General features: G+C 43.7%; 1 protein-coding gene across 1 annotated transcript in view; it reads right to left on the bottom strand.

The window, feature by feature from the left end:
• LOC8051603 (histone-lysine N-methyltransferase SETDB1) overlaps window positions 1–4,114 on the bottom strand; it is a 167,778-nt gene extending 163,664 nt beyond the window's left edge. Inside the window, exon 1 of the mRNA XM_040210531.1 lies at window positions 4,082–4,114. The gene's annotated coding sequence lies outside the window, so the exon portion shown is untranslated. The remainder of the gene's footprint in view (window positions 1–4,081) is intronic.
• Window positions 4,115–16,036: the final 11,922 nt, after the last annotated feature.

Raw genomic sequence — 16,036 nt, 5'->3', positions numbered from 1 at the left:
GTAGCCGGTGAACAAAGGCTATGGCACACGACAGGTAACGGGGCTTGCCACGGGAGAACTGCGGCGGGCTAGCAAGCCCGTCCAATCAGGGTTCAGACAGAATCCCATTTGGTACAGGTGCCGACTCGATGAATCGGATGGTGGGTGAATGCCCCAGCCGGGGGTCAAACAGTCGGGCCCCACGGCTCAAAACTTAAACACTAAGACGTTTCCTTTGTATGTTTTATGAGTCGGAGATTACCGATTCCGACGATTTCGGCGGGAACTGCAAAAAAGTGCCTCGCCGAAAAACCTCCTCTCTCCACAGAGCGTGGGAGCGGGCAAGCAAACGAACAGTGCGAGACATAAATATCTTGAATGCATGATTTGGAAGCGCCGAGGAATGACCTGCGGCTTCAACATTCAGCTTTCCGGGAATGGGGAGCTACTTTGCGGGGTTCATCCATGCTGTGTTGGTGCATTAAGGTACCGCCCGCCCGCGACCCTTCCCCAGCTGGCCTGCTAAGACACCGGAACACGACCCGCGGTCCCCACAACCCCTTTTTCACAAGGGCGCCGGCATTTCGAATGTCGTCACTTCCAGTATGGGCCAAAACATAGGTTTGCCGTCGCTACACCAATAGAAGACACTAAGGAGTTTTCGTAGACCGTTTTCCCACACTAAATTAAGAGGTTAAGAGCGTGCAAAAAACGAGTACAATAAAGACAAAAAGACGACAGGACAGGCGCTATTTTAACGACAGAGCACGAGAACATATCTTTTTGTGCGGAACAACGCGGAAACGCGAAAAAAAAAAGGGGGGGGGGGGGGGGGGATCTTCCACACCACTGTAGGATATGCGCTGGCTGTAAACCTGGATGGATGCAACATAGGTGAAAAAAAAAAGGCGAAACTGAGAGAGAGAGAGAGAGAGAGAGAGAGATTATAGTGGGAAAACGTTCTCCGCAAACTCCCTACGCATGCGCAGCGCCTGCCTTGCCTGCAGAGTCCCGGATTTCGTAGCGCGTTGCGGAGAACGTTGCGGGACAGCGGAAACGATCGGGAGTTTTCGCAACCTTTTTCCCATCTCCGCTAAGCTGCCCGGAACAAAGGCACCAAGCACTAGTGCGCATGCGCGGCGCTAGGCTTGCCTGCAGACTGCAGACTCGTACGTAACATATTAGTTGTAATCAATTACGTTTTACTGCAACTTTTTAACGCTTCGGTTACTTTTTTCTGCGGTAACGTTCGCTGGACTTCAGTTACTATTTTTTTGTAATCAATTCCAAGTAATCAACTATGTGTTTCCAAATTTCTTTTTCTTTAAGATCGTTTTGTCTGTTTGTGCGTCATTGGTCTATGTTGCACCAATGTTGGACACTTTTTTCGAGCCCTAAACAACTAAAAAAAAATATATATATATATATATACCAGAAGGATTATAATGTCAACGCCGCTCAGCGTTGAAATTCTATAGAAATGTCAATAGTGAGCGCTTCCAAGCCCTCTAGGAAGCGCTTCGATCCCTTGAGGACTCGGTAGCATCCGTCGAAGTACTGCGCAACCACGACCTGGTGCGCAAAGGGTTTGTGCGCTACAACACCGTTCTTCCCTCAAGCGCATCCGTCGACAAGGCCTACAGCGTCATTGCAGATATCTTCACCAGGAAACGTGGGAAGACGACTGACGACAACCTCGAACGACCACTGCTGTTGAAGCTCAACAAAATGTAAAAGACAAAAAAAAAGAAAAAAAGTAGCCACTTTGAAGATAAGTATGCATTTCTTCAAAGATTTTTTTTTTTTTTTTAAGAAGAGTAATGTGAAAATTATTCAATTACTTACTGGTAATTCTTCAATTACTGTTGTGATGCAGTTATTGATAACTTTAATCAGTTACATTATCCAGTAAAGTAATTGTAATTGGTTACTTTTTTCAGTAACGCGTACAAGACTGCTGCGGAATTCCGTGTCTCGTAGTCGTAGCTTGCGGAGAACGTTACGGAGCAGCAGCGGAAACGATCTACGACAATTCCGTATAAGCGTAGCCGTCACCCATTCTCGTTTTGCTTCGCCTCTATTGTCATAATATTTTCAGGCTGACATTTTTTTATTCTTTTTAGAATGGGAAGGACTTCTTCCAAACTGAAGTGCAAGCTGAGCACTAGAACAGTGGCTTTTGTCGTGACCGAAAGTTACAATGACCCGTTGTCCTGAACAAAACTTGACGTGATAAAGAAAAGGCTGGGGAGGAGGGAGCAGACGGAATGCTGAGGAGAGGAAGATGTTTCCTCCTCTCCCCTCAAGCATTCCGCCCTGCTTCCTCCTCCCCTGCCCTCCTTTCCCTCGAAAACGTTTTTTTTTTAAACCTGTAACCAGGGGCTCAACCCGTAACCGTAATCGAAACCGTTCAGGAACGAAGTTTTTTCAGTGACCGTAACCGGAACGAAACCGTTATATGAAAATTTATGAAAACCGTAACCGTAACTGTAAATTATTTACTGCCAACTGGTAACCGATATTAACCGAAAAATATATTAGTTTTTCTCAGGCATTACCTCGAGGAGGAATCTTGAAATGTCGCGGCCATTTGCCAGAGTTACCGTCAGCCATATGTGCGCTGCAACTAGGGATGTCACGAACCGGTTGAGGTTCGAGTTCGACCAGGTTCGACTTTTTCGAGCTTTTATTGTAAAGTTCGAGAAAGCTTGACTATACGGTTCGACTGTTAGGCGCATGCGCGACTTTCTGACTCAGTTGGCTTTGGATTGAAGGGTGATGACCAAACGATCAAGTCAAACATTCTACTTTTACTGGGGTGACTTAACAGTCGCCGCAGTGATACACACGCCGTCCGGCATGAGCTCTCCGCGTCGTGCGTTTATAGCCACTTCCGGTCAAGGTGCACGACCTCGTGCGTATAGCATTAGTCTGGAAATAATCCGAGATTTGAAAAGAAACTGGCCTCTCCTTAGCTGTAAAATACCGTGTTGTTGTATGTGTGTGTTTCACCATTGAGTCATAAATATTGTGAGATTTTCGGATATATCCGAATTCATATACCTGCAAGCGTTTTTTTTTTCCCCGGATTTTACTGAATTTTGCTCAAGACGTCACTCATTCGAAACACACTAAGTGTGTTTCGAATGAGCCCTCACGCTGCGTGGAAGTTTGGAAGATACCCATTCCATCTGCAATCACACGTGGCCAGAGCGCTCGCTCGCTCGGATTGTGTCGTCATACTTGAGTCAATTACTTCTGAAATGTGATTTAATTACAATTACAACAACCATGCTCAAAAGTAGTTAGTTGCACTTAAAATTACTAGCGCTCAAAAAGTTATGCATTCCAATTATGCCTTACTTTTCGGTTATTTGCTGCTGTGAGTTACTTGACTTCATGGTGAAGAATGTAGATACGATACCGTTCCGGCCGCGATCAGATGCATTTGTGTGTCCATCATTTCTTGTATAAACGTCGAAAGCCCATTTTATGTCAGATTTCCTGCCTTTGTTCCACCTACTTCCTTGGTGCCATGACATGGGCACCCGAGTTTTGAGTATGAGCCAATTGTTTTATTATTTTGTAATGTCATAACGATAAGAATAAAGTAGTCACCACTCTGTTCCATCAAATCTCCTATCAAGTAACGCGCACCTAAGCCGGTCTGCCCGTGTTTGACGATGGTATAATCACATCTTATTGTCGACGCAACACGTCTGCGCACATTTTCTGAAAAACTATAATAAAACAAGCAGCAGCTGTAAGCGTACCGCTTCCGCACACGCTGGTCGGTCACGTCCGTTTCGATATCCGTCTCGTTGCCGTTGGAAAAAAAAAAAAAAAAAGTGGGGAATAAATCTGACGCACACACGACGACGAACTACACCGCGCAAACACACACACAAGCGAGGCTTGGTAAATGGTTGGCGACTTGGCTGGCTTGCATGGTCGCGGCCAGTGCCGATGCCAAATGGCGCTGCAGTTTTGCTGGGCTTCACGGGAATCGCAGCCTAAATAGCTGGCACGCTCACTGCTCGAGTATTTACGTAGGAATCCGAAAAAATGAACCGAATAGGGCGACCCGGCTAACTCGACTTACGAGAGCAATCGAAGCCGTTTCCAACGCAGAAATCCTTCACGGCCCCGAATGCCCGCATTCCTCGGCAGTGCACAGCCTGACCAAGAGGTGGCGGCACGGTCCACAACGACGCCTTAGCGCGGCGATTTAAACTCGAAGAGTGCACCTTTGGGACGCAAATTTTAAAACGTGGATGCAGTAAGTTGGCAAAGTGCCTCCCTTGATGCACTGGCCAACAAGAGCGACAGAGTCTGCCAAGCCCGTCTTCTTGAGACGGATCAAGCTTGTTCGCCGTACTTCCATGAAACCGAAACCACTTGCAGCGAGTCTTATGAACGCGTCTATCTTATGGTGGCGACAAAACAAACAGCTGTAGCTTGTGGGACCACAGCTTAACCGAGATTACCTATAGTCGTTTGCAGGAACGGCCTCTGGGCGCCGCCATCTTGCTGTTGGTGTGCGTAGGTCAGTGGCGTAGATCGTCTGATAGTCAAGCTTTGTTGAGGCCGTGGGTACACCCCAGCCAACGTTACTAGAACACTCAGTTGGGAAACTCACCGTTGAAACCTGGACCGCTGGCGTCCACCAAGACCAAGCTAAATACGACAACAGCGCCACTCTTCATCATTTGTCTGTACTGTGGTCACCTTGAGCTTTTAGAAAGCATGTTTTTGCGTAAAAACAAACGGAAAGAACTCTTTTTGTAGTAACTTTTATTGGAGTTTAGTACAAAATGATGGGCGCGTGATGTTTCCTATATTTTTTTTTTAGTTTGCAAGGTTTTGTGGCACATTTAATACTGTTTTTATACAACCATGCCTCAGCGGTGATTTCAGGTACCGCGTCCTTATCGGCGCATCCTAACTTCGGTAGTAGTTCGCGGCACGTGCGCTTGGGAGTCCCCGGAAACCCCTTCCACCGTATCTGTTTCGGCGCCAAAATGGCCTGCGGGAGAAAGGCGGCGTTGCGGTCGCCATTAGCTCAGTTCACGAGTTCGGATTGGTGCCACTTTTTCAGAGCAGGCTTTAAGGCAGTATTCAAGCTGAGTGGTACTAGTAACGTTGACCCCAGCATTGCTTGACTATCAGACGATCGACCTACACTAGCAGGAAGATGGCGGCGCCGACAGGCCGTCCTTGCAAACCGTCGGCTGTGCTCGGATTTCGTGCGAAACGGAGCATAATGCTTGCTATCATATGCAAAAAGAAGTAATCGATACGTTTTCACATTTTGCTTTATTTAATTTTTAAGCTATATGCACGTTAAGTAATTTCGTTATGATTTCGGAATTTGCGTGCCATAGTTTGTTTTGGGCGTAACAACCTCTTTTCAACCACTAGGTCCGACGCGTGGGGTAGATATAAATATTATTTTCCAACGAAGGTTTATCAGTCTACTTCTAATTAGCATAAAAATCGACGATACCGTTCTAATACCTTCGTCACAGACACAACAGCCATTGAATATTCGCGTTTACGTTGTTATGGAAACAGATATTAATTGTACAGGTCGTTAACAGGGGTAACGTGTGGCCTCTTTCTCCTTAGTTAGCCTTCATCCCCAAGGTGAGTCATAGGGAAGACCTACTTTTGAGACGCGCTGAGATGACAGTCAGCTATTGAACCAGGCATACGCCTCTCTTCCGCCACGTCATCACGCTCCCGACCATACCGACCAAGAGCAGGCCAGGCGTAGCTACCTACACGAGGCTTCCGTAGGGAGCAGCCCCCTTCACTGAACGCCCGGGGGGTATATGGTCCCACGAGCCGTTGTCGACTCCATCTGCTTCCTATGGGTGGTTACAATCGCAGGTGGCTTTGCCGAGGCTCGGCCCCCACCAGGTTTGGCTCCCCGATCGGGCAACCCTCGTACGACAGGTTACGGTCGTCGTCCTTTTTAAGCGCACGGACGTGTCGCCTTTCAGTCACATCCATCCGCTTGCAATGTCTAAACTGTAGCAACCTTCGTTAGGGGACGTCGAAATTTTTGCACAAAATATTGGGCGTTAAAAAGCCTTCATAAACAACCGGAAAGAACCAAAACACGTTAAAGAAATTAAAATAAAAAGAACCTCGCGCGCAGGGAGACGGTTTCACGTGAGCCTGCAAGGACTCTGGACAGGCCTTTAGTTGGCGAAGCTTCCGGTTCCCTCGCATTGACCCTGCAATCCAGTTGCAACTTGCATCATCATGTGAAGCCATTCAAAACCGTTCTGCTCGATACTATATATATTATAACTATCACCGTACATCCAGCGTATCAGCAATAAAATTCAGTCTGTGCTTAGCTGACCTCTCTCTTCGCAGGAAAGTGTCACGCGTGTGCTTATTTCACAGGATCTATTATCTTAACACGTCAATGCGCCAGCTTTTGTTAATACAACCGTCTTATATGTCATCGCGCGTCGACCATCAATATAAAGTTGGCATTGCTCTGTCCCACATCACGTTTTTTTTTTTAGTCATTTTAGTTTTAAACGTTACTGGACTGGAATCGCCTTTAAGTTACTGGACTGGAATCGATTTTCAAGTTGCTGTTTAAATTTCTTTTTGTACCCTCTATAACTCTTTTGTTAAGTTAATTTGTTTTGTTGGTGTATTGTTTCTAATTATGTTTTGTATTCTGTTTAACTTACTAGTTAGGTCTTTTTCGGAATTCAGTCTGGCCACTTTGATCACTATCATCATCATCATCTGAAAAAATGGCTTATGTGCTATACTAATGGCGGCCTTATGTTTACTGATGAAGGAAGAAGTTGAAGATGCTCATAAGCAGACCATTCGTAGCCTATACATTCTAGATGTTAGCGCGACGTGGATCAGGAATTCGAAGCAAGAGCTGCGTAATCGTTCATTTGTAACTCGGGCCCAGTCAATCTGTTAGTAGCACACACTCGGCTTCAAAGCCCCTTGGCGTATAGAACTTCAAGGCGTCTATCTGGATTGGCGCTTTGTTCTGACTGGTTGCATCTTTTTCGCCGTCGACACTGAAGGAGATTGAAAAGGAACTGTACAGCGAAGTGCATATTCCCGTTTACCGTTGCCTTGCGAAAGTAACGGTGCCCCATAAAATACGGCGGATAACAGGTTTCTTGCCGTCATTAGTACGGTAAAAGCTAAACTGCCATTTGAGTCACCAGACGGCACTGAATTCCGGAAAGGGTCTATTGTAGTGCACGTTTCCTTTGACAGCGGGAGTTGATCAGTCCCAGCGGGCGTCCGGAGTGTCCACCGTGTACATGAGAAATTTAGCCACAGCAAGCAGTACTGCTAGCCTTAAAAAGGAACTCCGCGACTTCTTTTATATATATATATATATATATATAATCTTCGATTCGACTGGAAATTGGCAGACCGCATCAACAACCCTTTCTCAACTAATCATAACCAAAATATTTTTTTTTTTTTTTTTATTTTGAGAAGTTATTTAATTTTTTAAGTCACGCCGGCCACGCAGGTTCCGGGCAGCGACTCTCCACTGGCCCAACAATGAAAAATCCATACTTTTCCCTTCCTGCGCATGTCACCGGCCGGTAGGCGGACGAGCGACTCGGGCAGCCGCAAAGTGGCTTTCCGGGCGCCAGCAATCGAGATTATTTTTTCACAGCATCAAGGTTGAAAGTTTCTTTGCAATGGGTTTGTTTCGTAAACAAAACAAACGGCAACAAAAAAAGTGCTTCCGGGCAGCAATGGAGGCCAGCCACGTCAAGGTGCCTTTGCGCGAGCTGTGTGCCGAGAGAACTAGCGCCACGTGAAACATTCTCACTTATGCTCGTAACACTCCAGAGCCGCGTGCTGCGAGTTGAGTATAGGGAGTATTCACTGGCGGCCATAGCTGTGTGCGCGACTGCTGAGCGCGTGCGGACGGCGAGCTTCCACAGTTCTTTTTCAGCGTGCATTCCACACCATCAAGATTGCCGGTCTTAGCAGTTTATTAATGTGGCCTCGCTCTGAGCATGCGCTTTAAAGAGCACCCTCAAATATGGCGTCCAGTGAATAGTCCCTATTCTCCTGCAGCTGGAACAGCTTCAAGAGCGGCAAGCGCAGACTCAAGCCGGCTTTGACCACGAAGACATCCGTCCAAAGAGGTGCGCTAATAGTATACCGAGAAAAATAGTGCTCACCCAGAGCGAGTCCACGCTTTGCTCAGTCACATTCTGTTCACAATTATAATAATTGAAAACGAGCGTGTTGCTGAAATCACAATGGCTTCAGTGATTTTTTTTCTTCTTCACGTAAACACTATCTGTTTTGGACATCGAATCTAGATCGGGCTAGAAGGCGAGAAGTGAAACGTCTGAAACATTTTCAAGTCGGCTTTTAGACATGACTTTCGACACATTGCTGTTAATGTCTGGTGTTACAGAGGTTTATGGAACAGCCGTCGATAAAAATGTTGCCTGCTTTGTCAAATGGTTGGCGCGCAATATTCTGTCGCAGAAGAGGTGGTGAGAACGTCTTTATTTTATTATATGGCGGAGAAATGTTGTGTAGGGCTGAGAATTTTTTAAAACCGTGAAAATGTTAATGTCATTGAGGGAAGGCATGTAAATTTACAGCTGATGGAAACTGTGCAAAACCAAAACTTACTTAAAAAAAAAAACATAATGATAACAATATTATTGTTTATTCTATGTGCCCAAAAACAGCCATGCGGGTCTTCACATTAGCGCACACAAGATAAAAAGAAGAAACAAAACAAACGCACAACATCAAATGTATAAATTAACATGAATTCAAATAGGTGGCACACATTACACAAAATGTAATACAGTTTCAACTTTCCACTGACTTGCCAAGTTCCGGCGAAAAACTGGGAAATTTGTGAAAATGTACAAGCTGGAGAATGCGATTCAATTAAATAAAATTTGCATACGGGACAGTGGTGGGAGTTAGACATAGATTGAACGTAAGAACAGTAACAATTCTGGTAACGCCACAAGGAACATGAAAATCGACAGAATCCAGAAGTAGATTAGCGTCAATTCACCCATTTACCACCCTATGAAAAAAAAAAAAAAAATCAGATTACGTTCGAATTTTTTTATTTGAAAAAGAACTAAGTAAAACGCTATTAAGCAGAAATTCATAATCATAATAAAAGTGACGCTGAAAGTTTTTGTCATGTAAGATGCGTATATATATATATATATATATTTTTTTTTTTTTACTATTTTAATGCTTAAAGACTGTCTACGTGTTAGAGAATTCCAAACCACAGAGGCAAATTCAAGCCGTGAACGAACTAAAGCACAAAATAGACGAATCATACAAGCAGGGCGTCTGAACTTTTGAGTTATACGAGATAATACCAAGAGGTTTCATCGCACGGCCAACAGTAAAAGAAATATGAGCATTGTATGACAACGCGCTCTCAAGGCGCACACCGAGATCTTTCATTACAGTCACGCGTTCGATTGGAGTTCCTTTCAAAGAGTAAGTAAAATGCATAACAGCGTGTCGTCTGCTCAAAAAAATAGCCTTAGTTTTAGTAGGCTTTATTAGCAAATTATTCGCCAAAGACCATTGCAGTGTGCACCTCGTTACAACGCGCATAGAAATCTTAATATCACCCGCAAACAGTAGGAGCTCAGCTTTTTTTTTTTTTTTTTTTTCACACATGAGGCTATATCGTTAACAAATATCAGAAACAGAAGATGCCCAAGAATAGACCCCTGGGGGCACTTGAAGTTGTGTAAAATAGTTTAGAAGGGACACTAGAAATTCAAACATGATTCGTACGACATGAGCTTTGAAACCAGCGAAGTAGTTCCGAACAACAATCGTATAACGATAATTTGTGGAGCAATAGCTCATGATCAACTTTATCGAATGCTTTAGATATATCAAAATAAATAGCACCTGTGTCCTGTTCGTAACAACTGGTGCAGCGAAACGTAAAAAGGAGCACAAGTTGGTTTCAACTGACCGTCCCATAATAAACCCGTGCTGCGAAGTCGTTAATTTTTGATGAAAGTAATGAGTTATTCGTTTATAAATAACCTTCTCAGACACCTTAGAAAACCGCGCAATAAAGAAACAGGCCGATAATTACTGAAAACCGATGAATCGCCTCCCTTTAATATTGGCACGACAACCGCTTTCTTCCACAACGATGGGAACACACCATAGCGAAGTGACAAGTTGAAAATCTGTTTCAAAATCAGTGCAAACAAATCACAACAACCTTTGGTTATAAATCTCGGAATACTATCTTACTCCAGTAGATAACTTCGGTTTAAGGTTTCTGATACCTTCCTCAATTTCATCTGTATCTACTCTAAAACCCGATAAAACATCCTGCAGTTTACTTCTAGTTCTATGTCAATAGGCTGAATAATTGGCTGACCGACTGTGTCGCATTGACTAGACTAGTCTGCAAACCGATCTGCCACCTCTGGTGGGGAAAAAAATACTTAGTGTTTCCATTAGAACAATGCCGCAGTGAAATTTCATGCGCATTGTTACGAGCGTGCTGCTTTGCAAACTTCCAGGAAATTTCGGGGCGGCGGTTCAAACTCCGCTCGGCATCATCGAGATGTAACTGTTTATCGCGCGAGTACAATTGTTTCACGAGAGAACGATAAATACTAAATTTAGTGTACCAGAAGCTAGAGACTTTTTGATGGGATGGATGCTTGGGCGAGTTGGTGAACCATACTTGACGGTGACAGCGCAGGGAAAACCAATCTCACACCAGACACTCAGGAAGATTGGTTTTCCCTGCGCTGTCACCGTCAAGTAGAGACTTTAATTTTTTATTTAATGAAAATGATTGTTAAGGTACATTTTTAAATTATTGGAAAACCAGTCCGGGTAAATGAAAACTTGAGAACTGTGTTTTGGAACAAAAATTCTAATCACGTCTTGCGCAACTCAAACAAACGCTTCTGTTGCGAGATTGGTGTCATCTATTGCAAGAACAGCGCTCCAGTTATAATTGTTAAGGTATTTATACATTACTAAGAAACCTCCTTCGGGGTAAAAGTAAGCAGAGGGTCTGTTCAATACTTGCAACTCTCTTGGAAGCCGTATTTGAATACTGAGAGGTGGATGATGTCCACCCACTAGATCAAGAACATTCTTGTGCTTCACCTAGTCTAACAAGAACAAGAAGGATTCTTACATAGAATTACCCCTTTCCCATGTGCACTCGTGGATGAGTGTGTGAGCGCGTTGCATTCTACACTGACAATAAAAAAAAAAATGGGGACACCTTTTTTTTTTTTTTGAGTAACTTGTCCTAACTTTTAAATTAAACATGTTATGATGAATTTATGTACTTTACGTACTATTGTATCTTCAAACAAATATTCTTTATTTGAAGATGAATAGTATACTTACGTATTTTATACGCCTTTTATTGCACATTGAGGTTTGGTTTGGTGGTTGCGGAGTTCTTTTAATTGTCATTTTAGCACGATCTTCACGATCAGTAATCTGCCATTGGCCCACAGAACCGCAGTTCATTTCATTGTATACACTTCATGGTTTACGAGAATCACAGTCTACACGTGTTAGGTCACAGCCCAGCACGCGGATGTTCGCCGCTTTGGAAGATGAGCAAAGTACGCGCCATACGCACGAACGCTGAAAACTGCACCGACCAGAATTGGCATCTTCTAGTTTTGACATTGTTTATCTTGTCACAATGGACGGAAAACACATCTCCTTCCTCCGAAATGTTGCGATTCCGCCGCGTAATCGCGGGGCGAAAATTCGAATTTCCCTGACGTGCAGCCGCAAGCGGCGGCCATGAAAACCACGCAGCATGACACGGGGGTCTTGTAGAAAGATAGAAAGTGGTGCGAATACCTGCTCGATAAAAGGTAACTTTTTTTTTTATAAATAACTAGAACTTTTCTATAACTAGGACATGCAGGAAAAAGCGTTTTTTTTTTTTTGTGCTTTACTTCAGAAAGGTCGAGACACCAACACCCAAATTATCTAAGCAAAGCACTGAAATTGTTGCACAGGTCCTTTAAGTACCAGGGACCATACGGATGCTACAAGAGCAGTTACACATGCTGACGTCTGCAACAGTAACTTTTCTAGAGAAAATTTAAAACAAATATGGCACGTTTCTTCAGGTATAACACGAGCGTGGGGGCACCTGTACCCACATTCCCAGCATTCTCCCTGGTGCTTGGGTAATTGGCCAAAACACATATTTGCGTGGCTCTTCGACCTTTCTTCGCCAGCGTAACTGCCAGCTTCTGATAGAGGTAGGACGGATTTGCTAGGGACTTCACGAAACAAGTGAGCCGCGGCTTTAGCCTACCGAGTTGCGAAAACGGTTTCATCAAATTCCCAATTGCGTCCGTTTTTTTTTTTTCTTTTTTTTTTTCTTGTTAGTAGGCATAGGCAAAGGTCGCACTTTGTCTAACTAGAAATTATTATCAATTTCAGATAGCGCAAACGCCCCGATTTTATCGCTGTTTGACGCGACACTGACGCGACAAAGGCCTGCGCGCGTGCCCCGATTGCCGGCCGCTCTCCTCGCTGCCCGCCGGTGACGACACGTTTGTATGGTGAGGAAAACTGGGGAAAGACCTTGGAGAACGATATATTGGTTTCGGCAGCGTACAACTTATCACTTTTTTTTTTTCTTTTAACAACTAGAGTGCATCTGGAGGAACGGGGTAGCATTTCGGAATCAGGGAGCCAACCGCCTTCAGTTGATGCCTTTGGATTAGGTATACTGCAGGATCCCTGGGTCCGCGAGTTTTCGCTCCACGTGCTCCGAGCTGCGGTGAGCTAACACACTCGGCCACCGATGATGACCCCAGAGGGCGTCGGAAATAATAAATGAACACGCTCTGTTCAGAGGAGAGATGAAGTCCCGTGATCGGTTTTTCGGCTAGCACTGATTGAGTCAATAGGCTGCGCTGAAACTGTGAACAAACTGTGGCGCCCTCAGGTTGGGCAGTACAAGCTCACCTAATTTGACCTCGTACTACATATGGCACCTTCACTGAGGCCTTTTCTTTCGCTGTAGGGCTGAAGAACGGGAAAACACCACTGGAAGTCAGAAATCGGCTAGATTCAACGCCGCAAGACAATCGAAAGTGCCAGCAGATTCATGCCACTACCGCTAGGGCACGCGGCTCTTACATCTGGGTGGGGACGTCAAACGTTTAACGTCCTGCGCGTTTTTGTTTTTGAAAAGCGTGAAACGTCATTTTTTGGCTCACGCCCTTAGTGCCTTAGCTTTGTTTTGACGTGTGCTTCGATGGCGTTCGGATTTCCGTTGTTTCTTTGAATTTTTCTCAAGATCGCGTTCCGCACCAGAGCAGGCACACTTCTACACGTGTGACAGTTTGAGATGCTCAAGTTCGTACTGCCCAAAACAAGTCCTAACAAGTGCCTTTTCGTAGCACCCCCTGGTCACCCTTAGCGAAAACTAATACGTTTGAAATATACCACATTCTGATTTGAGTGTATTTGAAATACAATTCATAATTGAAAGTACACGAAAAATATACCGAAAATATAAACTTCTTTTTTTCTTACTTAGTACTAAAATATACTTCTAAAAATCATTTTCAAATACCTTTACTTAAACTACATTTGAAGTTCCCTTCATGCGTTTTGAAATATGTAAATACTAAATTAATAGGCACAAAATACCTTTCACATATATTTCTTGAAATATTTATTTAATTCATGCAAAATATACTCCAACCCTAAAAAAATGGAGCAATCAAGAATACGTGCAGAATACTCTTAAAATACCTGAAAATCGTAAATACTGTTGTGTTATACTCTAAGTACCTTTTGACTGCAATACTTTGGTAGTTTGACTTAAACTACCAAGATATTTAAAAGCTCCCCTTCTGAAGTTCACTTCAAGCAGATATGGAGTACACTGAAGCGCCTAAATACATTTGATTAGCTTGGCAATTGAATTGCGCAGCATCGCACTGATAAATCAGCCCAGTTTATGTTATTGTTTCCTTTTTTCTATCAAGAACACACCTGATCAGTTCCTTGCACACCAATCACAAACGGAGTTCGGGAACTACAACCACAACATTTGCTGATGCTGGAAAGCTTCAGCAGGTGCTGTGAACAGAGACGTTTGGCGTGGTTTTGTTAGCACAATGTTAGTTCACTGAACATGTATACTCACCATTGTACGTGATGTGAATAGTGACTTTAATACAGTGACATGCATTAACTACCATATTAAATAGTCAACTACTAAAAAGGAAAGGCAAAACAACTACTGTAAAATATTTATTTTTTGCGGGCTCAATATTTCGCGATTTAGGTCAAAGTTGGAGTTTTGGAATAATTCGCAAATTCTAATTTTCGCGACGCGCTGGGATCGCAATATAGATTTTAATGTTTTTACATTTTGCCGGAATTGTTCACGGGACCTACTTTCGGAATTGTAGGCGATTTGCCAACTTTGCGAGAATTAGGTCCTCACGAAAATAAAGTCGTTTACAGTATTTTAAAGTGAAGAAACTGCCTTGATTCGCTTCGCCCTGAGTGGTGCTACGCAGAGATGCAACAACATGTATTTTATGAGCCGTTTGTGTGGATATTGTTTTAGGGACTGTGCCGAATTGTTATTAGTTGTACCAATGCCTTTTAGTAAGAGATATTGTCCACGAACTTCAAAACACTGTTTCCCCCTTGACAGACTCCCGAGGAGAAGATCGAATACTTGTAACCTTAATAAGCGCAGAGGCGGTCACCGAAAAAATTATTACCTTCAATATGTAGGCTATATAAGGCTCTAGAGCAGCCAACGGAACTGTGAATGAGCTCTTCAGTGCGTCATGGTGTTTGTGTTTGTGTTCGTTTCTAATGTGGCTTTGTGAGATGTATTTAGTAGTGCCTTCAAATACCACAGGGACACCATTTGCTGAAAAAATCGAAAATAAAAAAAAAATTGTGTAACCGGTTTTTATCCACAAATGGCATCTTGAGTGTGAAGGAATAAAATCTTTGGTATACCTAAAATTTTTTTGATTCATATTTATAATGTATTTTGAATACATTACGCGCGTATTTCGAATGCGGCCAAAATAATACAGAATAAATACAAAATGAATATTCGTACTAAATATATTTCAACTTCGTTTGAAGTACGGCCTCTTTTTGCTAAGGGCAAAGCAGGAGGCCCTGGGTAGAAACTTCCAAGCTTCGTTTCTAAACCGCGTCAGAGTGCTGCTTCCAAATGACTGCCTGAATCGAACAGTACGAAATCAGTGCCAGTTGGCATGTCTTGCTCGCCCGCAAAAAACTTCCCTTTCGCGGACTGTATTACTACGTACTAGGATGCCACGTATAGCGAATGCCAACAGGCATGTAACCTTCCGAACGTTCGTATTGCATTCGTTGTACTTAGTTTTCGCGTAAACATCCGACGCACGTTTTCGATTTTTTTTTTTTTTAAGATGGTTGACATTAGGCAATTCATAAAGGCGATTGGCTTTTTTTTTCAGTTCAAATCAACGCAACGGAATGAAGCACACTCTCCGTGGGAACATTCTCAAAATTGACCTTTCTAACAATAAAATAATATAAAATAAATTAGGTCTTGCCTTTTTGTATTTTAGTATGTTCCCATCGGTATTGCAAGGAGATCAAACTCTGAGGCGCTGTGTCCAGCCTCTTTTCCACACAGCTCGGTGTTTACCGGTATGAGGCCTGTGGACAGGCCGTTATCAAGATGGACGTCATCTTTCTCGACTGAACGCGGAGTGCGGATTGGACATGAGTGCTGCGTCATCAGCGTTCGGCTGGAATTCGTCTTCGATTGTGTTACACAGATTAGTGTGACTACCATCAGCCAAGCGCTGACGCGACGTACGGCAAAGTCAGTCGAGCGCCTGCGTCAGATACACAAACAATACATTCATGTTTGTGTACATCACTCGATTTAGTTCCCAAACTAGCCGCCATAGGCGCGACGCTTGGATCTATTCCTGAATGATCTAAAATGGTTCACTCGTCAAATCTG

This window comes from Ixodes scapularis, unplaced genomic scaffold (assembly GCF_016920785.2).
Source record: "Ixodes scapularis isolate PalLabHiFi unplaced genomic scaffold, ASM1692078v2 PGA_scaffold7__128_contigs__length_106722199, whole genome shotgun sequence".
In the NCBI taxonomy this organism is placed as follows: Eukaryota; Metazoa; Arthropoda; class Arachnida; order Ixodida; family Ixodidae; genus Ixodes; species Ixodes scapularis.
Note: the sequence above shows the minus strand (reverse complement) of the source record. Positions and strands in the feature narration are given on the sequence as shown.